Source organism: Meriones unguiculatus, chromosome 20, assembly GCF_030254825.1.
Source record: "Meriones unguiculatus strain TT.TT164.6M chromosome 20, Bangor_MerUng_6.1, whole genome shotgun sequence".
Classification (NCBI taxonomy): Eukaryota; Metazoa; Chordata; class Mammalia; order Rodentia; family Muridae; genus Meriones; species Meriones unguiculatus.
Genome location: NC_083367.1, coordinates 66,249,734 through 66,273,814, shown reverse-complemented (window position 1 = coordinate 66,273,814; position 24,081 = coordinate 66,249,734). Strand labels below are relative to the sequence as shown.

Genomic DNA, 24,081 nt, shown 5'->3' with positions numbered 1-24,081 from the left:
CTCCATGAATAGTCCTTGGTTGGAGGATGAGTCTCTGGGAAGTTCCCTGTGTTCAAATTTTCTTGTTCTGTTGCTCTCTTTGTGGAGTTCCTGTTCTCTCCAGCTCTTACTATTTCCCTCTTCTTACATAAAATTCCATTCACTCTGCCCGACAGTTGGCCATCAGGCTCAGCATCTGCTTTGATAGTCTGCAGGGCAGAGGCTTTCAGAGGCCCTCTGTGGCAGGTTCCTAGGTTGTTTCCTGTTTTCTTCTTCTGATGTCCATCCTCTTTGCCTTTCAGGATAGGGATTGAGCATTTTAGTTAGGGTCCTCTCTCTTGCTTAGTTCTTTAGATCTAAGACATCTTTTCTTTAGATGTACAGATTTTAGTGGGTTTATCCTATGTTGCATGTCTATATGAGTGAGTATATACTGTGTGTGTCTTTTTGCTTCTGGGACAGCTCACTCAGGATGATCCTTTCCAGGTCCCACCATTTACCTGCAAATTTCATGATTTCCTTATTTTTCATTGCTGAGTAATACTCCATTGTATAGATGTACCACAATTTCTGCATCCATTCTTCAGTTGAGGGGCATCTGGACTGTTTCCAGCTTCTGGCTATTACAAATAAAGCTGCTACAAACATGGTTGAGCAAATGTCCTTTTTGTGTACTTGAGCCTCTTTTGGATATATGCCTAGAAGTGGTATGGCTGGATCTTGAGGAAGCGCTATTCCTAGTTGTCTGAGAAAGCGCCAGATTGATTTCCAGAGTGGTTGTACAAGTTTACATTCCCACCAGCAGTGGAGAAGGGTTCCCCTTTCTCCACAACCTCTCTAGCATGTGTTGTCACTTGAGTTTTTGATCTTGGCCATTCTCATGGGTGTAAGGTGAAATCTCAGGGTTGTTTTGATTTGCATTTCCCTAATGGCTAATGAGGTTGAGCATTTCTTTAAGTGTTTCTCTGCCATTCAGTATTCCAATCGGCTAGAAAAAAAGTTCGGAATACCCTAGAACTCATTGGTACAGGAGCAAACTTCCTGAACAGAACACCAACAGCACAGGCTCTAAGAGCAACAATCAATAAATGGGACCTCATGAAATTGAAAAGCTTCTGTAAAGCAAAGGTCACCATCATCAAAACAAAGCGACTGCCTACAGATTGGGAAAGAATCTTCACCAACCCTTTATCTGACAGAGGACTCATATCCAGTATATATAAAGAACTAAAAAAGCTGAAAAGCAGCAAACCAAGTAATCCACTTAAAAAATGGGGAACAGAGCTAAATAGGGGACTAGATTTTCTTGGCAGAGTCAGCCTATAGGCTCCAGAGTCCGCCTCTACAGGCTGCATGGTCAGTGTTCTTCTGTCAAGGATGGGGATTCTTCAGCGCATCCTCAACACCTGATGTGGCCCATGCTGGCCCCTTACGTCTACAAATCTGAAATCTGGACTCTGAAACCTTTGGAGTATCATTATTGGCATTTAGAAAAAATTGGTGAAAGCTATGCAACCATTCCAAACTCTGAAATGCTCGGTGAGCTGAAATCTCATGGTTCCAGAAGCTTGGGACACTCTTCTTTGTCTATCATGTGTCAGGCCTTAAACTAAGTCTCCCAATATTGAGGATCCAGGCAGGAATGCCAGTGAACTCGGGAACTGGAGCCTGGTCTGAGCAATATAGCAAGACCCTCGCTCTAAACAAACAATAAACAGATAGAAGTGGGAGGCCCACCCTTCCCTCATTCTCTGCAGTCTGTTTCATGGAGGATGTGGGGTATGAAGACTCATAAGCATGACAAACAGGCTTCATTCTCTGTAATCTGAGAGGACCTTGAAACTGCCAGTTCGCAAAGAATGAAACCCTGATCCTTCAACTCTTCTCCTCTTCATGTGGGTTCTTCTCCGTAATCCGAGATAACTCTCGGAGACACGCTGGCCTTACTAGAGTCTTGGCTAGTCCCTCTGCCTGGGGACTGGCTCTTTAACCTTTGGCTCACTGGGCCACTTCCTGCTCTTTTATTTTAAAGTGGCCACTTGTCCCTGGCTATCTGATGATCTGTCTACACAGTGTGTCTCTCTCTAGGATATTTTCCTAACTTTGTCCCCTGTTTGTTTTGGCTGCTTCTCTCTGTTTGAACAAAGTTCAGTGTGACCACAGACATTGTCCTACCCTATATGTCCAGCTACTGGAGTAGGTAGTAGCTTGGTCACCCTGGGCTCACCCTGCCCGTCTCATTTTTCTATTTACCCTCTACTTGCCTCTTATCTGACTTTGTGTCGATCAGCTTCATCACCTATATCTAGCCACTTCATTTTTGTCCACCTACCTATCCATTTATGTCTCCTTTTTCCTCCCTCTTCTGCCTGCCCATCATCTTCTCTCCCTCCCTTGCCTATCTTCTGTCCATGTTCACTGGCTTCTTCTCATTGATATGAAGTTATGGGATGAGACAGTAAACCTCCTCCTCCAGTTTGGGTGGGGAAAGACCCTCATGTTATCTCAACGCGGCTCTCTGCTTAGGGTAGGTTTGAGATACTGTGTCTCACAGGCTGTGAAGGTCTGTGGCAGTCTGGTGTCCTTGTGGAATGACTGAGTTCCTGTGTGGCTGTGAAGTGTATGCGGGGAGGGGGAGGGTAGTGGATTCCTCAGTGCTGATACGGAGGATCTGGCAGGCATGGGCTCCAGACTGAGTACATTATCACAAAAGCACTTGGCTGGATGATCCGCTCTTGTGGAAATCTGCCCAGTCCCTGTCTCGGACTCTAGATGGAGGAGATGGAGCCCATGAGCTGTGTTTTGGATGTCAGATACTGGTTGACACATGTTCAGACTGCGCAGTAAACTGGCCATCCGCCCTCCCGACCTGAGAACATCTAGAAAGCACAGGTTTTGTCTGGAGTTGTAGGGTCAGCCAAGCCCCAAGCTCTGGACATTAAGAACCCTCCAAGGTAAGGTAAGATTCCCACTGCATTGTTTAGCTATGCCATCCTTAGGTTTGCCCCTGTGTACGTGTTGCTAGAGAGGCTGGCACTGAAGGGCGTGTTTGGGAAAGAGGCTGATGGGCATCTGGGGGAGGTCTGCAACCCATGCTACTTTGCAGAAGTGTGCTCACAAAACAAACTTCCAGCAGCCTTTGCCTGGTTTTCCTGGTTGACTGCACTGTGCAAAAATTAGCTCTCAGCTCATGAAGCCATCTCCAAGGGTCCAGAAACCACTTAGTCAATGATCACACAGCCCCAGTTCTGTTATCCTATTATAATTTTCTGTTGAATGCTGGGCCTTCCCTGATAACTGCTTTGCTCGGTCATTCATTCATGTATTTGTGTATCAGTTTCTTGTCTTCATTGAAGCCAGAGCTTCTGCCTAGTTCCTTGCTGCCTGGTTCCAGAGCCCACACCTACGATTGGCACACAACAAGCAGTAGTGTGTGTGTGTGTATGGGGGGGGGGGTAACATGACCATGTGTCTCCTTGTGTGTCGGAGGTCAATCTCAGGAGCTATCCATCTTAATTTTTTGTCGAGACACTGGCCTGGATTGCTGACTTACTAGGCTGACTGGCCAATGAGCCCAAGAGAAGGATATGTTTTCACCTCCCCAGCTCTGGGATTACTGGCTCTGCCATCCCTGAGGTTTTTTGTTTGTTTGTTTTTTGGATTTTTTGAACATGAGAACTGTAGAACAGAGTCCTTCAAACACAGGAGCTCTCATCCTCATCAAAACAGCTGCAACTATGTAAAGTCTCTTGAGCCCTGACTGTTGACCTTCCCTCACAGAAGTAAGGGGTGAGGAGGGTCACTGACCCTTCGCCTGAGACTCCAGCCATCCCCCTAACCCTGCACCTCCTGGCCGTTTGTGTGGGGTACTGTCCTAATTTTATGACTCTGGAGTCATATGGACACTGAGATGTTACGATTTTCAGCCTGTGGAAGATTAATGGAAGTAAAGGGACTCTATTTATGTAGCTCATAATGTCACCATTCATTATGGTCCAGACTTTTGGGTGGTGTTGCTGCTGTTTTTCTTTGGGGGTGGGGGTTCCCATCCATGTTCTGTGAGTAATCCCTCACATATGCTCCATAGTAAGCAATAAACTCATCTCCCAAAGCGCAATCTACTGTGGTGGGAAAGGGTTTCCATGCTTGGTGGCAAGGTCGATGTGAGGCTGGAGTGTCTGGGGAAATGCTATGTGTGTGTGCAGTGTACATGTATGCGGAGGCCAGGGGTTCACATTACCGTTGTCTTTGGTTGTTCTCTGCCTCCTATATTGAAGTAACTTGAATCTAGAGTGTACAGATTTGGCTAGTTTAGCTGGCCAGCTTGCTCTAGGGACCCCAGCTCTGCGGTAGGATTACAGGCGGCTGCTTCCTGGCTTTTATGTAGATGCTGGGATATATCCTCTCGTCCTCTCACTTGTGGGCAAGCACTTTACTCATTGAGCCATGCCCAAGCCCCCCTGCCCTGATTTATAGATATTTAACATACAAGCTGGGTTTAAACATAACCTTACCCTAAGTTTGGCTAGCTTGCTCCCTTCTTTTTCTTAAAGTCTCTCAGCTTGATGAAACAAGTGGATAATATATAATTTGCACATGTGTGTGGACTCTGGGACTAGCTTTTTTAGTGGACCCCTATTCCACCTGGACACAGCCCTCACCAGGAGCCAAAAACAGACTGAAGACTCTGGAATCTACTTTGTACCTTCTGAGCTCTAGGGAGAACGTTCTTGGGGTTGCTCCTTTGTTTTATTTGACAGGGAAGTCATGCTCCGGGGTCATGCCTTGAGGTAGACCAGATGCCTCTGGCTTATGTGTTGAGGTAGACCAGGAGGGAATGCAGCTGGGGCAAGGACATTCATGGCCAGTGACTTCTGCTGTGAGGAGGTGGGTTGGGAAGAAGGGAGTGGGGGGTGAGAGATAATGACAAAAGGAGTCATACTAATTAGTAGGAGTTTTAGAATAATTGCTGAACTCACTGGAAGGTATTCTTATCTGTTTAAAAATGTCTTTTTAAACAGTACAGTGTGCAGAGAGGCACCCTTTGCTCAATACATTGAAACAGAAGAGACCAGTCCATCTGTGCAGGCTGTGCAGGAGGGGCTCAAATTAAAAGGAAGGTTGGGCTCTGTAGATCACCGTGTTAATCTCTTCAGAAAATTAGACTCACTGACTCTCTTTGCACTAATTAGGAGCCCTGCAACGTGTGTAGTATCACTTTAATTTAAAAACTATGGGGGCTGGAGAGATGGCTCAATGGTTAAGAGCACTGTCTGTTCTTCCAGAGAGGTCCTGAGTTCAGTTCCCAGCAACCACATATGGCTCACAACCATCTATAATGTGGTCACATCCTCTTTGATTATGCACGTATGCACTCATGTCTATAAATAAATAAGTCTTAAAAAAATGACTATGATGACAATTTTGCTAGGCTCCTGTCCCAGTACACGCTTTGGGCAGGACAAACTGTAGACTGTAGTTGTGGCTGAGTCATGTTCCAGTCCCTCCACGTGATGCCTTCCTCATCACTAAAGATGGCCAGTTCCGGCTCCGTGTTCCCCGGTACGAGGATTCTTTGCTGGGGTTACTCTAGCAGGTTTCATGGAGTTTCCATAGTACCAGGTTTCTCCCTTGCCCGAAAATGCTCCCCAATTGTTGTAACTTCTCCCGCATTCCCCCTCCCCCACCTGATCTCTCCTGTTCTCAACCCTACCTGCCCCAGTCTACCCACAGAATCTATTCTATCTCCACTTCCCGGGGAGACCCTTGCATCCTCTTTCCCTACCCTTAAGCCCATCAAAAAGACCGAGAGACTTCATCCAGCAACTGCTGGGAGCAATGCAGAGTCACAGCCACACACTGGACAGAGCTTTGGGAGTCCTGCAAAGGAGAGGGAGAAAGGATCTGAGGAACCAGAGGGTCAGGGGCACATATTCTAAAGCATATTTATAAAGCACTGTTGTGAAGCATTCTACTGAATTTCAGAGTGGAGGTGTAGGGACTGGGGCGATGGCTCAGTGTTGAAGAGCTCTGGCTACTCCTTCAGAGAACCAGAGTTGAGTTCCCGGAGTCCGCACCGAGCAGCTCACAGTTGCCTGTAATTCCAGCTCCCGGGAACCTGCTGCCGCCTTCTGGCCTCCGAAAGCACCCACGTGCGTACAAACAAGCAGACACGTAATGCATCCATATCAATCAAAAACCCTTAAAATGCAGATCTTAATGCGTTATCTTTCATTATTGTCAAAGTGCGTTTAGTTTGGACGTATTAACTTATAGGGAAATAATTCCTGGGAAGGACGGCTTAGGAAGAATTACTTTTAAATTTAAATTTTTGTCCTATAATACTTGTTTATTCTTGGAAAAGCAATTAGTTGTTAAATTAATGAGGTCTGGAGCAGCAAGATGGCTCAGCGGGTAAGGGTGCCTGCCGCCGAGTCTGAATTGCTGGGTTCAAACCCCAGGACTCACGCTGTGGACGAGAACCACAGGTTGTTCTCCAACCTCCACGTGTGTGCCAGGGTTTGTCCATGCACATGCAAGTGCACACATGCACACACGGGGGCTTTACAACATTAATGAGGTTTTCTTGTTATATGATGTGTTGACATCCTGTTCTTGTGGACTATGCACAGTTCACCTTTGTTCGTGCAAATGCCGGTTTCTCTCCCCCACTCTCTGGTTTCAGTCCCTACATCCAAGCATGTCCCGTCTCAAGTCTGTGTGCATTCCACCATCTGTTCTCTGTATTGCCAATAAAAGCGAACCAGCCAACGCTGAGCAATAGAGAGAATAGGGTGGAGCACCCTGGTCAGGTGAGGGAGGAGAGGAGTGGAGGATGGATCTGTGAGGAGAGGAATGGGACACATCAGGAGAAATGAGCTGGGCCTAGGCTATGGTTAAAAAGCAAATGTGCTGTGGGAAATCTTACTGGGAGGAAGCTCTGCTAGCTTGGAGGTGTAGGATTATTGCACAGCATTATGCTGTGGGCTAATTAAATAAATCCTAGTCTCTGTGGGTAGTTATTTAGGTACATAGCTGGCTAGGGAGTTACTGCTGACTTACTGAAATATAAGTAAATATTAAATATTAACAATTATTCAGCAATGAGGCAAGATAGCACCTGCATCACTTGAACCTTGTAAATAAGATGACATTTGAACTTATGAATATTCATGATATAAACCTTATTTCCATAATGATCAACTTCTTTAGGGTTTTTTTTTTTTTTTCCACATCTTTTAAACACTTAGAAAGTTTCTGTTTTGAAATTTAGATACTCTGGCTTTAAGGTGACAGTTTGTATTTAATTTTGCATTTTCTTTGACTTAGAGATTTTGAAGTCCTACCTGGTTTGCTTTAAAGGTTAAAAATGTGTTTCTCAGTCAGTATATAACAACAGTTTTTGGGACTTCTGTATGTGGCCCCTGTCACCTCCAGAAGCTCCTGCAGGCGCCCGAGGCTAGCCAGCAGAGTGGCTCTCCATTGCAGTGCAGCCCTGATGCTGAGGATTTGGCTAATGGCTCGGGCACCTCTGTGCAGGGAGCAGCCTGGCGTGGGAAAGCCCCAGAAGGCTTCCGAGTGACTCCAGGCAGGAACGCCTGACAGTTTCGTGGACTGGGCAGGGAACCACATTCAGGGTGGTTTTATTTACTTACTTGCATATATTCACTGTACGAAAATAGTGGATTTCTTGGTGGTAGTTTCATGTGTGTGTTTGATCTTTTTGATCATTTATAACTCCCTGATAGCCTCTTTTACCTCTTCTCCTCCGGGTGAACACATTTTTCTTCACAAATAGCCTCCTATTTTCATGGCTTATTAGTTAGTTTTTTTTTTTTTTAATGTTTGTATTGGACATATGAGAAAGCCTGTGATGTTCTGTCTTTTGAAGCCTGGGCTTATTTCATTTGACACGGTGATCGCTAGTTCTGTCCACCGGCCGCAAATGACACAGTTTCATTCTTAAAGCGGCCTGTAACGCCACTGGACGCATGTACCATGTTTTCTTTGGTCTGTTGGCGGGCTCCTGGTTTGCTTGTCTAAGTTGCCTCTGGGAAGAATGAGTGCTTCTGTAAACACGGAGGCCTCGCTATCTCCTTCAAGGCTGCCTGAGGTTCCTCTGGGCATGGCCCTGTTGAGCGCTGGGTCATAGGACAGCCCTGCTTTTAGTTTCCTGAGGTGCCCCTTTTCTCAGTAGGGATTGAGCTGCTTCTGGCAGCAAGACTGAGACCCTAGCAAACAGTCTTTCTTTCATCTTTACTTCACTCCACCAGAAGCCACCTTTCACTCATTCATCCTTTTACTCATTCATGTATTCACTAACATAGTTCCTGGGCTTTCATGTGCCAGCACTTTTTAAAGTAACGGTCTTTCTAGTAATAAATAAGCTTAACAAGGTCTCAGCTATATGCAATTGACATTGATTTTTTTTACAGATTTATTTTTTATGTAGATGAAGGTTTTCCCTGCATTTCACCGTGCACGTGCAGTGCCCACAGAGGACAGAAGAAGGTGTCAGATGCCTTGGAACTAGAGTATAGATATTGTGAACCACCATGTGGGTGGGGAATCCAGTGTGGGTTCTCTGGAAGAGCAGCTAGTGCTCTTAACCACTGGGCCGTCTCTCCAGCTTCCAACTTCCATTCTCAGGCAGACCTTGGGTTAAATGACTTACATCTAACGTTTCACCTCATCCTTTGAGCAACCGTGGGAGGCAAGTGGTGCTCTCCCCATCTCACAGGTTGGGAAACAGGCTCAGAGGAATTAAGCCATTTGTGTTAAATCACACGGCAGTACTGGAAGCCAGGCCGGAAGGACTGTAATGCCTCGACCCTGGGGGAGTTGGTTGGCTTCCTGGGTGCCACAAATGGTGGCAAACAAGCTGCAAATGGGTGTTGTGTACTTGTGTGGGTTTTCAGCGTCTTGTCTGAGAGGAGAATCTTCGGATAGGAAGGCTGCTGTGTTTCCTTTCACTTTAGTCTCTGTACTGATTGGAAGCTTTGGTGTTTGGTATAGGCTGGCTAGATTGTAGAGTCTTTTTTGGTCAGCTGGGGAGAAAATTCATTACCCCAGGTAATATGTCTGAAACCCTATGGGTTCTTTCCTGCAGTGCTTCTTCAGACACATGTCTCAGTTCTGTGTTGGGTCAGCCTATGTGGTCTGAAGGATTGTTCTTCCACAGAAACAGCACAGGAGATGCCCTTCCATGCAAGAGGTGTCCAGGTGCTTGAATTTATCGGTAGGACTGTACCAAAGAAATGGATGTTTATGCTTGTTGGGACTCAGTCTTCTGGAATCTTGTTTGGATAAAGGAAGTTTATGTTTTTAACCCCCGCGTATTGTTGTTATGTTATCAGTTATTTAACCCTATGCTGATTATCAGTTGGCAGCGGTAAGGAATGCTTCTGTTAAGCCATTTCTCAGTAATCTGTCTGTGTTTAACCTTCTAAGTGTGGCTGGTATGAGATTGAATTTCTTAGATTCCAAGCAGAGAGATTATTGATACTACCTCATATCACTTTAAAAATTGCCTTTGGATGGAGTGAGCACCTCGTGTGTGTGAGACTGTGGCTTTCATCACCAATACTGTAAAAAATAACAATTTTAGATTTCCGTGGTCTTTTAAAAGTACTTTAGTGCATTGATTTTTGTTTTCATTTGTAGTGAGTTACCTACTCCATTTTACCATTAAGCAAATAGATTTCAGTGAGTATTGACCTTACTCAAGTGAGTTGCTGATCCAGGTTCTCAGATATTTTCATTATGCTCACCATAAATTTATTCCTTATTATTATTTGTATGATAGTAGTGCATACATGTTTGTAAAAATTATTTTGATTTTTGTACGAAGCCGAATATCAAATACGGGGCCCTGTGCATGCTAACAAATGCTAATCATCACCACGTCCTCAAAGTTTAAAAAAATATTTCATCCATGTATGTAATATATTCTGGTCATGCTTCTCACAGGTACCCTCTCCTAGTCCCACCCACACCCCTCTTTCTACCGTGTCCAGATTCAACCTCCATGTCTTTTTATTGTGTCTTTGCTTTTCTCTGTGACCCACAGAGTGTAACTGGGGGAGGGGCAGCCTGTGTGGACGCGGGTGTGGAGCTGTCCATTAGTGCATGGGCATCACTTGAGGCTACATTGTTGAACACAGAGGCTTCCTCTCCCCCAGCAGCTCTTTGTTGCCAGTAGCTCCCTTGGGCAGGCAGTTTCCCATGATCCTCTATCTGAATGTTGGTGGGCCCAGTCTCATGCAGACCCTGTGCAGGCACCTGCAGCTTCCCAAAGCTCCTGAGAGCTCATGAGCACTGTGGCCACGTTTCATAGCTGTCTTCCCATCATCCAGCTTTTCTCTTTCCTTCTACCCTTTCATCTATAATCAGACTCCTTTTTGTTCTAGAGGGATTTCTACACCATATTTTATTATTTTACACCTTCCATCTCTTCTCCAGTAGAAGCAGAAACCCTCATGAGCCTGCCTTTGTGAACCTGTGTGCTCCCACAGTGTAGAATATTCATATTCTTGATTGCAATCAAGATGACAAGTTTTTAGTTTTGACTAGGCATTTAAGTAAAAACAGTGTTTTTCATGGACTGGCATGTGTGAACATATATGCCATTCACTCCCACCCTCTATTAAGAAAATTTGCAAGTTTTTTTTCTGAATATAAAAAGGGTCAAAACAACTATATAGTGTGAACCCATTAACCTGCCACTTAAATTCTGTAATTGTCAGTGTTTCTATGATATTTGCTTTTACCGTATACTTTTGCATTATATGTTCTGAAGTGAGCACTTCCCAAGTAGCAATTTGCATGTTTCTCAGGGATCTTTGCCAGGGAGTTTAATTTTAGATGCCCGTTAACACATGTGCCCTGTTACACCATCTTGCGATGGAACCGTAAAAAGATGAGGCCTGGCTTTCTGATTTGAAAATATGCTGGGTTTTGGAATTTTGGGGCAGAGACTCAAATCGGAGTATTTTATTGGAGCTTCCGTGTCTGCAGAGCACGAGAAGGCTGTCTTGCATCCTTTGAAACGCCAGTGGTTTTGACGTGCACAGAGCTAAGGTTACTAGGGCAACTCCAACAGTAACTGCAAGTCCACTTTTAACCTCTGACCATGGTTGGGCGTGGTTTGTGATCACAGATCATTCTGACATGATGTGATCTACTTATGGAGTGCACAAAAGATCAGAATCCCCTTCAGATCTGGAGGTGGCAATAACACGTAAATGCTCACGTGACTCCAGACAGGCAGTTATAATGCTGGGTGTCCCCATCAGTTCTTCCTGTGTTTCCGCCTTCCTTCCGGCAGAATTATTCCTGTTTGTACCTGGGAGTCTTCTCCAATGTCAAAGTTACATGGAAAGCTTTTTATTCCCCCCTCGAGGTTATTTACTTAAGCATATGTGATATTTGTCTATTTTCTCTTCCTGTTTTGTGTGTGTGTATGTTGTGTGTGTGTTGGTGGGTGCCATGCATGTGTCTGTGTGTCCCTGCTGGAAGGCAGACATAGACTTTTGGGTACCTTTTCGGGCTCTTTCCACTTTAAGACAAGGTCTCTCACTGAACTTGGAGTTTATCACGTTGGCTGGACTGGCTATCCAGTGGACCCTCAGATTCTCTCATCTCCTCCATCTCCCCTCACGCCAGACTCAGCTTTTATATGGGCACTGGGGATTGAACTCAGGTCCTTCTGCTGTGCATGCCCTTTGCCGGCTGAGCCACCTCCCCAGTCCTCATTGTTTAAGTGGCAGCAGTGATGCTGGTAGGTTAGAGGACTCTGAGGTCAGTGACTTGGTGGGGTTCTTAGTCCTTCCGTATTTATCTAGGGCCTTTCAAAAGCATGTATTTGGGGAATTCCTAAGTTTTCTGTTCTGTGACTTGGCTTCCATAGCAACCTTCTTAGTCAGAGGCTGTGGTCACTTTAGGGCGTCTTTGCTCTGACGCCTGGTGCTGACCAGCTCTGTCACCTTGTGCCTTCATGTATGACCTCTGCTATCCATTATTTATCTTTGAGACAGGATCACACTTTGTGGCCCAGGCTGCCCTTCAACGAGGTGAAGTTTTTTTTGTTTGTTTTTGTTCTGTTTTGTTTTGTTTTAAGATCTGCTCCACCAGTCTTAAAAGTTTTTTTTTGGCTCTGTGTTAATTTAGAACTTTTGTAGCAGTTCTATTTGCTTTATAAATATTAGATTGATGACTTTATATGTTTTTATTTGCCAATTGAGGCCAGGAAGCATCTCCCCAGGTGGATTCTAAGCTATGGAAAATACTTTTGGTGTAGTTTTATATGTGTAAATGTGTACCTGTTAGGATGATATGTCTTAAGATTCAAGAAGGGGGGTAAAAGTTTATCTGAGTGAAGTAGAAATCTGATCCCTGATGCCTCACCTATTGCATATTTAACTCCATTCACTTTCTAAAAATTATTTGTATGTTCACACATGTTCCTACCTTCCACCTACATATGTATATTTTTTCAGAACAGGGTTTCCGTCTAATGGCCCTAGTTGTCCTGGAACTCACTCTGTAGAACAGGCTGGCCTTGAACTCCCTGAGAACTGCCTGCCTTTGCCTCCCGGGTGCCGAGATTAATGGCATATGCTACCATGACCAGCTCTAGAACACATAGGTCTTAAAATGTAAGATTTTTTTGTTTCTTCTATGGAATGTAACACCAGAAATTTAAGCACTACAACAGAGCTGTATTCTGTTCTATTCAGCACTGGGCCAACAACAAAAATCTAATATAAAATGACCTGAAAATCTTGTCTATTTTTATATTTAACATCTTTCATCAAAGCTTACAGTGAGTCTTGAAAAATATTCTGCTTCTGTTGTATAACTTCAATTTATAGTAATTTAATATGTACTCTTGATAAAATGGCTCCACGTTTGGGTTACAAGGGCTTTGAGTGTAGAACTGTTGCTGAGCTAAATTAAAAAAAAAATTTCAATAAGGAATGCAGAGTGAGGGTATATCTGATATCCTGCAAATCATAGCATCGTTTTCCAGGGCTGCTCTTAAGGCACAGTTTTATGACCATAGCATTCCATCTGTGGTTTTGACTGCTTCCCCAAACACAAGGATGGTAGGTGTGTATTCCCAGCACTGCCAGGCTTTTAAAAAGAGGCCGGAGCAGCTCGGGTTGTCAGGAGGGCTTTATTCTGAAAGCCTCGGAGCCAGGCTCCTATGGAACGCCGGTGGTCACGGTGGATTGCCGGCCCAACAAGAGCCTAGTCATGGGCAGCCCTGTGTCTCCGAAGCATGCCTGGTGGCAGGCTGTCCCGGATAATCACTCCAGGCAGCCCATGGAAAAACCGCTTTCTGGTTAAGTCTGCCTCATACTGTTCCATCAATGGAAAAAATTGAACATGATGAGGGTGTGTAGCAAGCAAGCAGACAGAAATACATCCAGCGTTGCACAGGATCCGTTTTTAGCTCGCAACGGCTGAGCAGTTGAAGCGTTAGACAGCGTTTCCTGGCTCAGCAGGGCAGGGGAAGAAGGCAGACCGTTGCCTCTAGCCGGGTGAAACTTTGTTAACCAGAAGCTCGGAGAACAACTGGCCGCAGCCACAGTTCCGACCACGGTAAGGTTATAAAAATGTTTATTTCCATCCTTAGTTGAGACTTAATGTATCTGGGAGACTCGTTTTTCTTTTTCTTTTTTTTTTTTTTTTTTTTCTTTTCTGAAAGCTTTCCTTGGCAGCATATCCTTGAGTCTTTGTCTCGTGTTAGTTTATTCTCGGCACACGTTACTGAACAGAAAGGCGTTGTTATCTAAAAGGTTAGTGCATATGTGCTTCCAAACACCCCTGGGTGATGGATTACAGTTGCTTTAGACCATTTTATGAATTGAAAACTCTCCAAGCTGATTTGTATCAAACGGTTTTCCCCCAAGATATCTGAACAACGTGCTGTTTCTCGGTCTGACTGTGTTAAAATGCGAGTGACTGTTGCCCACCTTTCCACGTCAGTTTTTTTCAGGGTGGAGCAGGGAAAGGAAATTTGACCAAGATTGTATTTTCCTGGTTTCCCGGTCGTTACATCAAATGCAGCTTTTAGCTGAGTAAGAGTTTATTTTCTACCTTGTAATTTGCTGTCCACTGTTCGGTATTATTTGTCCTTTAGGCTTATTTAGGACTCTTGGGGAGAACAGAATCATTGTAGTCTGGGTAGGAGGGCCTCGGTTTAAGCAGAGTGGGGGATCTGGGTGGTGCCGTTCATTAGGGCTTGAACTCCGAGCACATACTGTCCCGGCTGAGGGCGTGTGCTGACAGCGGGACAGAGAAACTCTAGCCCTGCCCCTCTTGCTTGGTCTGCCATTCATTTGGCCCAGCATGTAATTCTCAGAAAATTGGTGGGTGGAGAGACGAAAATAGGAAGTTTTATTTTATTTTTTTTTTATTTTGAAGTCATAACTTGGAAGGTTATTTATAGGCTATCTGGAGAGTACAGGCTCATCTGCATCACTGCTGGAGTGGTTTCTAGTGTGCTTTAGCATGTCACTCTGGCCTGAAAACAGGGCTAGGGATCCCCCAGTCTGTTTCCTTTCACTGTAAAGTTGCTGTGAGCAATAGTGGTCGTGCGGTGAAAGCTCATCTTTAGCTGTAGGAAGGCTGTCTTCCCGTGGGTGTGGTGGGCACGTCAGTCCATCCTGTCCTTTACAGAAATGTCTTCGGGAGACTAGCGGCACGGGGGTGAAGTTCAGGTCAGCTGCTACCCACAGAGTAATTGGTCACATGTTGATTCCCTTGAATCTCAGAAATGTTGCTCAGACAGCAGAAGCGGGACAGTTCAGAACAGGGGTTCTCGGCCCGTTTCTCTGCTGAGTTGGCCACTTGGCACTGGCTTTGGTTTTCATGGGCTCACAGGCAGAGGCTGAAGCCTGCTGCGGAACCCAGTGACTCAGACCCACAACACCAGCTTAGAGGGTGTTGCGAAGACTTCCAGATAAAACCATCAGTGCCGTTTGCGGGGCCTTCTCGGGCCGTGCTTGTGGGAATAGACAAGAGGAGGCTCGGGGTCTTAGGGGAGAGACTGTCCTCCCAACGTGGCCTTGCTCACACTCAGTCAGACAGACGATTCTGTTTTATGGACTAAGTTTGTGTTGAAGGGAGCCCCACATGTTAAGCAGTTAGTGTGAGGTCGCCACAACTCCTTTGAGACATAAATGTGGGATGAATGAATGAACCCAGACTTATATTCCTCAAGTAACTGAGGCACTTCCTCAGATCTGTGCAGGCCTCCTAGTTTTTCCTGCTCCGTACAGTTCGCTTACCTATGGTGGTAAGAAATTGAGTTAGTGTGACCCTGTATCCCAACTTGCTAGATTTCTTAGAAAATCATTTCCTGTTCACAGAACATTCAGAACCGAAGTCATTTTGGACATATTTTTACATTTTAAGAAATAGCATTTTCTCCTTTGAAGTTAAATGTGTCTTAGATACGGGCCAAGAAAATGATGGATTTGTGAGAAGAGGAAAAACTGTTTCAGATAGAAGGGAGTGAAAGAAATTAGTGATAATTGAAGAAAATAAAAGTAGTACTGATATAAAATACATGGAGCTAATAATTGGATTTTAATAGCAGTGGCTGGATATCTTTTTCATTACTCATTTGTGTTCAGTGAGCTGCAGGAATAGATCCCTGATAACTCTGTCTTGGTATCATTTTATTTTCTATAGTTCTGGGGTTAGGATCCAGGGGTTCTTGTATACCGGGTTCTTGTATACCAGGTTCTTGCATACTCTGTCATCAATAGCTTCCCAGACCTCCTTAAGGCAAGTTGACAAGTGTTGGGAAGATTTAAATGTGTCCCCAAAATCTATTTTAGGTTCTTTCTCTCAGCCCCCTTGCTCTTTATAGTTTTCCTGGATCTTTTTGTTGTTGTTTCATTTGTTGTTGTTTTGTTTGTTTGTTTTGTGACAGGGTCTCTCTATGTAGCTCTGGCTATCTTGGAACTCACTATGTAGACCAGGCTGGACCCGAATGCTGCCTCAGCTTTCTGGGTGGACTAAGTTAGTATTGGGCAGAGTCTGGCCTGCTCTTTATAGTCCATAGCTGTGGAGACAGGAATCTAAAATTGAATCTTAGGTAGTCTTATAAGCTGGAACAGTGGAACCCAGTGCGCAGAACTGATATGTCCAAAATGACAGAGACAGTGATTTGCCCAGAGATGTGGAAGGAGATAGGGTATCCCATAGCTAAGATGGGAGGGAATCAGGATATCTTGTTAATTCTATTCCCAAACTAGGTAAAAAGTGGGAATACTTTGGTATATCTATAGTAAGTTAATAAAGATGTGTTCATGTGTGTGTGCTTGTGCACATTTCACATGCATGCATGCTTCTCCCTCCTCTTCTCCTGCTGCTCCGTTTCCTTCTGTATTTTTTTTTGTAATTTTTTTCATCTTTTCACAAATCTTATCAACTCGAGTAGATTTAAACTATGGAGAGGGAGGATTTTTGCCTTTTTACTGTCTAGTGCTGTTCAAAACTCTGCTCAAACCATAGCCCCCATTGTACTGTTGCTACGGAAAACTTCTGGCTCATACGAGTTACCCCAGCCTACTTGATAACGCACCTATGACTGACATTCTGTCATTACTCTATCCCCTTACCGGTCTTTGATTAAGAGGTGGGATTTTTCTCTCTTCGTGTTGTTGCATTCTTTCCCCCTTGCTCTATTTAAAACAAACAAACAAAAACACTCATTTTTGCTCATGGTTTTAAAGTCTGAGAGATCTGAGAACATGACACAGAGAGGCAGGCAGTATGCAGCCTTGCTGCGTGGCGGGGTTTTCCTCACACTAACAGATTCGGTTGTGCTGGATGCTGAACCCTCACATCTGTGGGAATTGGAACAATCCAGGGGAGAGGGCCTGGGACTGAATGATGTAATTTCCGGGTCCCACTTTCCGAAATACCAGGTATTGGCAAATAAAATTTCAACATGAATTTTGGAGGGGACAAAGTTGTCATGGAGGAAGTCCCCTGCTCAGCGAGCCAACATTAGAGTATTGGTTGGGTTTCACCAGGATGAACTTAAGGCTTCGGGCCTGCTGAGCACTTATGAATTCTGAAGGCTTCCTTCCGCATTGCCAGGAGAATGCTTCCTTGATTAGTTCAGCTTCTGGTGGACCCCACTAATCCTTGGTGTCTTTGGTTTGTGGCTACATGACTCTGGTCTCTGCCTGTGTTCAGTGGTCTCATCCTGAGTCTTTTTAGGTTTTCCTAGTCCTTTCCCTGGCAGTAGGCACTATGGCAGGGCCCAAAATCCACAGTGATGAAGCTGGGCAGTGGTGGCATATGCATTTAATCCCAGCACTCAGGAGGAAGAGGCAGGTGGATCTCTGTGAGCTGGAGGCCAGCCTGGTCTACAGAGTGAGTTCCAGGACAGCCAAAGCTACACAGAGAAACTCTGGAAAAAAACAAAAAACAAAAACAAAAAACCAAATTACCCTACAGTGACAGCTGGAGGTATGGAAAGATGCTTGCCTCTCCTTGCCTTGGCAGCCCTGGTGTACACATTAGCCATGCGGATCATTTGCTCCACGAAGAGCCCTTAGCTGCAACCCTCAGTGTCAATGTGAAAAGGCCCACCCACACTTTTGGATGTCTCTTCCAGCTGTGCTCCGCGCTCCTCATCCCTCACTGCTTCTGCTGTGCTGTTCCCCTCCTGCTCTGCCCCAGGCACTCACAGACCCACCCTCTCCTCCGGGGGGTGCACTTTCTGTCAGCTGGAATGCTCGTTGGGCACCTTGGGTTTCACCATCACCATCCAGAGGTTTCACTAATGTTTCCTTTAGGGAACGTGCAGAGATCACATCCCCTATGAACTCTGGAAGTTAAATGTACTTTAAAAAAAAAAAAAAAGACGTGAGTAATTTCAGATTTAAAAAAAAAATGCAGGAGAATTTTGAATTATTTCAGTACAGCGCTGTGTTAAATTACCTGCACCGTTGCTGTGACAAATGCCCAACAAAAGCAACTTAAGAAAGAAAGGGTTTGTTTGTCTCAGTTTCAGATATAGTCTATCATGGCAGCAGAACTGCATCGCAGTCAGGAAGCAGCAAGTGATGAATTCTGTTGCCTCTTCTTAGTCAGTTCGTGGTCCTACGATGTGGGCTGGCGCCAGCCACAGTTACCTCAGCTTACCTAATCCAGACGAGCGCACAGGCTCAGACGGCACGTGCAGATCCTGTCAACCAAGCGGTTAGTATTAAAAATGATTAGAAAGATCCTGGTTTGATTCCTTTCTCTCTCTCTCTGCCCTTGATGATCTTGATTAAACCATTCAACTCCTGCAGACTCAAAGTTCTTTTTCTATAAAGCAGGGGTAACTGTGCAAGTTATTAATTAGGGTTCTTCCCATGGATCTTTGGTACAAAGCAACATTCAGAATGTGCCTAATTCTTTCCATTTCCCCACTCACCTATAGACTTTGAGTTTCAAAACATTTAAATTTGGTACAATTAAAAACTTTTAAATTAAATACTTTTTTGAGTCAGGATCTCAAGAATCCCAGGTTGCCCCTGGGCTTGCTAGCAAGCTTGGGGATGAGCTTGAACTCCTGACCTTCCTACTCCTACCTCCCAAGTGCTGGGATTACAAATGTGTGTTACCATCTACCTAAATCAAGAAACTTAAACCTGACCTACTGGTCCTGTTCAGTTTCCCCCTTAAATATGTAATAAAGTGTTGGGCAAAATCTAAATAGGTTTGTATATAATCACATGAGTTAAGAGACATTTTTAACAGTGAGTTGCTTGATTTTACTAGTGGGCCCAAGAGCAACTTAGACAGTAGCCTTCAGATGGGAACATAGAAAAGTGACCCCTGAAGGAGTGCCACACCTCCGGCTAAAGTAGAATAGTCACACATTTATGAGGGTGGGGACACACCTGTTTACGTTTACACGTGTGGTTTGTGCCGGTTCATTTTCCAAGTTTAAATGGAACCGTGTATAATGAAGAAAGATTTTTGCCAAGAATAACTTGGGTAGACTCTCTGTAGCATATTTTGGTTGTGAAATGTGACTGAGGCACAGGGCTTCGAGGTCTGCTTCTAATTTCCTGAGGCACGTGTCTCATTCTCGGGTTTGCAGTCAGAGCCGTAGAAGCCAGCCATTGCTGCCCTGCAGCCGAGACCCCGGGCTGCCCGTGTTGGGGTGTGAAGCTTGGCGCTGCTTGCAGAAACCCAGGCTGGCTCGTGGACTGCCTCGAGCGTAGTTAATGAAGAGAGGTTATTTAGAAGTCATGCTGACGGTTGACTCTGTCCTTCATAAGCTGTCGAAGAGGGCCATTTGAAACCCATGTTAACTCTTTAGAACAGTTGGTTATGGTGCTTATCCCTGGGCGGCATAAGGTCTTGGGGGACTAGAATGTAGGGATCTTTTAGGATGATACTGAAGGAGACCTGGGAGAAAAGGTTAAAGTGGGCTAGAACATTAATATATTAAAAACGGCAACAAAAGCCAACCAGCCAACCAAGGAACAAAAATAAAAGACAAAGAACCAAGCAAACACAAAGCCCAGAGGGGCTGGGAGATAGACCAGTTGGCAGAGCACTCGCCTCACAAGCACGAGGACCCGTGTTCAATTCCAAGAATCCATGTTCAAAAGCAAACACACCAGTACCAAAAGCAGCTCGGTGTGGTGTGCGTGGGTAATCTCAGGGCCGGAGAGGCCCAGACAGCTGGATCCTGGGATCCTTCACTAGTCAGCATGACCTTTCCAGCAGGTTCGAGGCCAATGAAAGAGAGACCTTGTGTCAACAAAAACAAGGAGGCTGCTGTCTGAGGTACACACATACAGGGCACAGGCATGCTCACCCACACAGACAAGTACACTTGTATATGGACAAAAGGAAGCATGCACACATGCATGCACACACACACACACACACACACACACACACACACACACACACACATCATTGTTGCCACCACCAACAGTAACAACAAATGACACTTGAAAGTGCCTTGAAGGCTTAAAAACCTATGAAAGACATTTTGATAATTCTTAAAGGAAGATATTCTCCTCGTTGTCAGGGCCACTTAATTATATGGACTCTATAGTTTTGCTTCCAAGAATTTTTGTTGTTAAGTCCCTGCCATGTTTACTGTTCCTGTGACGGTTCAGCAGTAGCCAGCCACTCGATTTACTTGGCATTCCACAAACATACCAGCAATATTTGTGGGACGTGGTCTCTGAGCCGTTGGAGTTGTATGTTTTCTAGTGCTTCTTTCTCCTTATGGGCTGTGTTTGTAATCCACCTCACATCCCACACAGGCTGACAGTTGCTGTGAAGAGGGGATCCCATTGCACTCGTTTGGTTTTCCTTGAAGTACTCTGTAGGAGTCCTGGGATGTTTCCAAACCATTCCTACTGACTTGCTGAGTGGAGCGATTTATTTCCTTTCGGTTCCCCAAGTTTCTGTCAAGACCAAGAACATGTCTTTTGCTGTCCATGCCACCCTGTAGGGGGACACTAAGTGTCTCTAAATATGTCTGGGGTTGGGGTGGTGGGTGCTTGAGTGCTAAAGCTCCTCCAGCTGCCTCTTGCTCTTTGCTTCGTTCTCATTTTTTTGCCTTTTCCTTCCCAACTTTGTCACTGACACTCAGTCACCTTTCTGCCTTGTCCTGAGAAAGTTGGGAGTCCTTTCTTCTTTTACTCATTTGTTGCTCCATTCATGTACAAATTCAGAAAACCACAGAATTCCCAAGTATTTGGACTTGCTGTCTTCCATTTTCCTTTCTTTATCTGACATAAGCCTGCTCCTCCTCTGAGTTCCCTGTTAGCTTCTTCACAAGGCCCTTCTTAATTTTTAAGAACTTGAATATCCACTTACAGTTTCCCCGAAGTTAGAATTCAAAGGAACAAAGCCCAGAGGCTTAGCTTGAGGAGCCCTCAGCAATGGATGCCCCAGGCTTCCAGTTGTATAGCCCAGGTGTTTGTCCTGGGTTTCTGAGGTTTTGCAGACTGTTTACTTTGGTTGACCTTAGGTCTTCTTAGTAGGACTGTGTGATGGTTAATCTAGGCTGTGTACTTGATTAAGGAACAGCTAGTTGCTTAGAGATACTATCTGAGGGCTTTGCCAGGCACAGGTCATGGGGATGCCGGCCTAATTTGAACAACTCGGTTAGTATAGGAATTTCTCTTTACTGGGTGAGTGTAGGATATTCCTACTCTCTGTCTGTCTCTGCCTGTCTCTCTGCCTGGTCACTTGGGGTGCGTTCTTACTGTGGCCCCTTCGTGCCGGTGCTTCTGCTTGCTGGCCACCATACTGTGGAGAGCCTCTGCCACCAGCTCCCGCCACCACGATGTACTCCATTGCCACAGGTCCGGAAACAGGTAGCCATGTGGCATAGACCCTCCGAAATCACGAGTAAAGCAATTCCTCTTGGTTTTTGATAATGATTCACATACTTTATCATAACGAATAATGTACCATTCTGGTGAAAATGCTATTTGAGGTTTTCTGACATAATTTCAAAAGGGGATTGGGAACCACACTAGTCTAAAGAACACGCCTATACTGCACAACCTAGCATGCAGACACATTGCTTCACACGGCCAGTTTTTCTTCTGACCTTACTCCCGCTCTACTCTTTGCTGGGATTGATTGCTTACGGGAACTTCATGAACCACCCATGGGATGAGACCCTGGTTAGAACAGCAGCTCTGCGCGCATAGCTGCAGCCGTTAGGGTTTCTTACATAGTAGGTGTAAGTTCCAAGACCAATCCTCACATGACGGATAGACCTAACTAAGGTGGCGAACTGTGCCCCAGAGCTGGGCCATTGTCTCTGTGGAATTTATGACCTTCTCCCTGTTGAACGTTAGCCATGCTTGTCCACTGAGCTCAGGCTCCTGGGGCATTCAGGGCCGCCCAGTGCCCGATCTGTTTGTCTGTTGACAGGTCCCAGTGCAATGAAAGACAACTGGCGGGTCTCAGCAGTGCGTCTTGGCTTATAGGCCTTTCGCAGCCCCTTGCTTCCTGCCCGGTCTGTTTGTAAAGATTACAAATTCCTGCGGGGACCAGACTTTCTTTTGCCTGCCTCTTTACCGGATGGAGTTCAAGTAGTCTTGGAATTAGAAATTCATTCCCTGAGGTAATCAATTCCTGCAGTCTGACTGTGGTTCAGGTTTGGGCAATAGTGACAGTTTCAGTCTGGGTCCTTTATAGAACTAACTACCATTGTTTGACACATGCATGTCCCTTTCTTGCGGATTTGTAGTCGCATGTGGAATAGTAAGACATCAAGACTGGTTTTCTCAGGCTCTCACTGTGGACACACTGGACTGGATCTTTTCTTGTTGTGAGGAGATGGTTGGCTGGTGCTGAGTGATGTCTCTGGCCTCACTGATATGTGTTACCAGCATGATTTCAGTCTCTAAGGGGTATGTCCTTGGAGGCTATAGTCTCCATCAGAGATTAATAGTTAATTTAAGCTAATAGTGGCTCAGTGAGTTACTGGGAGTATTTGCTCATTTTTTCAATCACAAGGATCTAAATATTCAAGTGTGTGGCTTGGGCCATTGTTTTCTTGGGCATTTGACAACTCTTGTCAATTATGTTGTCTTATATGTTGTGATTATTTGGGCTGAACTGATAAACATCAGATATAAGTACCACTTAGAAAATTATAAACTTGTATATAACTGTAGATAAGGTTTAATGATTCATAATCAATGACAGACCTGAAATGACAGATGACATAAGATTTGATATCACACTACACAAAATTAGCAGCTGATGGTAATCATATTTTTAAAAGTGGCTTCACATATATTCCCACACCTGACTCTCAATCTGTGAAGAGGATGCACCACATAGTTTTTATCTTTAGTTTGCAAATGAGGAAAATTAAATCCAGAGAGGATAATTATTTTTTCCAATGAACCACATTCCCTATCAGACAAAAGTTAGTCTTCACACGAGTTCTCTGACACAAACCAGACCAAATTCCCAGCCTTGTCTTCTGAGTAGCTGCTGCACCTCTGAGGCCTGACCCAAATAAAAAGATTTCAGCCAACCTTGTGGTGGTTAGTGATGGTGGGCCGCTATCTTATCTGGCTCTTGGCTCTGGCTGAGGGATTCATCATCAACTATGGGGAGCCTCTAAGTTCAGCCTTCTAATCTCTCAGGAGTGGCATGGGGCCTGTTGGTGTCTCCTTATGGAAGACTTGCTCAGCCATAAATCTGCCTTTGTTTGGTGGCCATGATCCTAGCTCTGCTCAGCCCATCATTCAGCCCGAGTCCTCCTTATAGCCCCCATCCCGTCCCCCAGGCTCCTCAGCACCATCTGCCTACCCAATGCTTTCTTCCTGCTTTCCATCAGGGCTCAACTCAGCCCCAAGATGCAACAATCCTAATTTGGTTTTGATTCTTTTTTCTTCTCTCTGGTAGTAAGAGCAGAGACTTTGGTCATCAGTGTACCTCACTCTGAAGGCAGATGATGAGGTACTTGAATTTCCTCTTGAAAGGCATTCCTTTCTTGGTTACAGTCACTCAAAATGGTTGTTGCAACTTTGATGGGCCTGTCTGCAAAGTTCTTTATATTTGCTGAAGTTTTTAATATGGTAATTTGATCAAAATTTGAAAACCATAGAGCCCATTTCCATTCTTTTTTTTCCCCTTTTAAAAAAATTCTTTATTAATTACACTTTATTCACTTTGTATCCCCCCTGTGGTTCCCTCCCTCCTTCTGTCCCAATCCCTCCCTTCCTCCCACCATTTCCATTCTTGTTTGTGCTTTTAGCTTAAAACTCTGCCTGACACATTTGTATAACTGGGACAAGATGAAAAGAAAGGATTTCATTTTCCATACTTAGTGGAATTGTGCCTAATTAAAAAAATTGAATATTATTGTTATCTAATAAATGAAGAAATTATGTGAACCTTTATGGTGCATAGGATCCAACCTTTGCTGTAAGCCCTGTTTTAAAGCCCTCTTCATTCCGTAGAGCCTTCACTTATATTACATCCCTATGAACGTTAGGCCTCGATGTGTATCAGGTACCTAAAACACATTACTGCAGCTTCTTCCTTCATGTGTACTATTGTGATGTTAAATAATCT

At 44.7% G+C, this 24,081-nt stretch overlaps 1 protein-coding gene across 2 annotated transcripts in view; it reads left to right on the top strand.

The window, feature by feature from the left end:
• Tiam2 (TIAM Rac1 associated GEF 2) overlaps positions 1-24,081 on the top strand; it is a 194,027-nt gene that overhangs the window by 64,303 nt on the left and 105,643 nt on the right. Inside the window, exon 1 of one of the 2 annotated variants that reach the window (XM_021648942.2) lies at positions 13,434-13,584. The exons of the other annotated variant lie outside the window; for it this stretch is intronic. The gene's annotated coding sequence lies outside the window, so the exon portion shown is untranslated. Of the gene's footprint in view, positions 1-13,433; positions 13,585-24,081 lie in introns of those variants that run through there. 2 annotated transcript variants of the gene reach the window in all.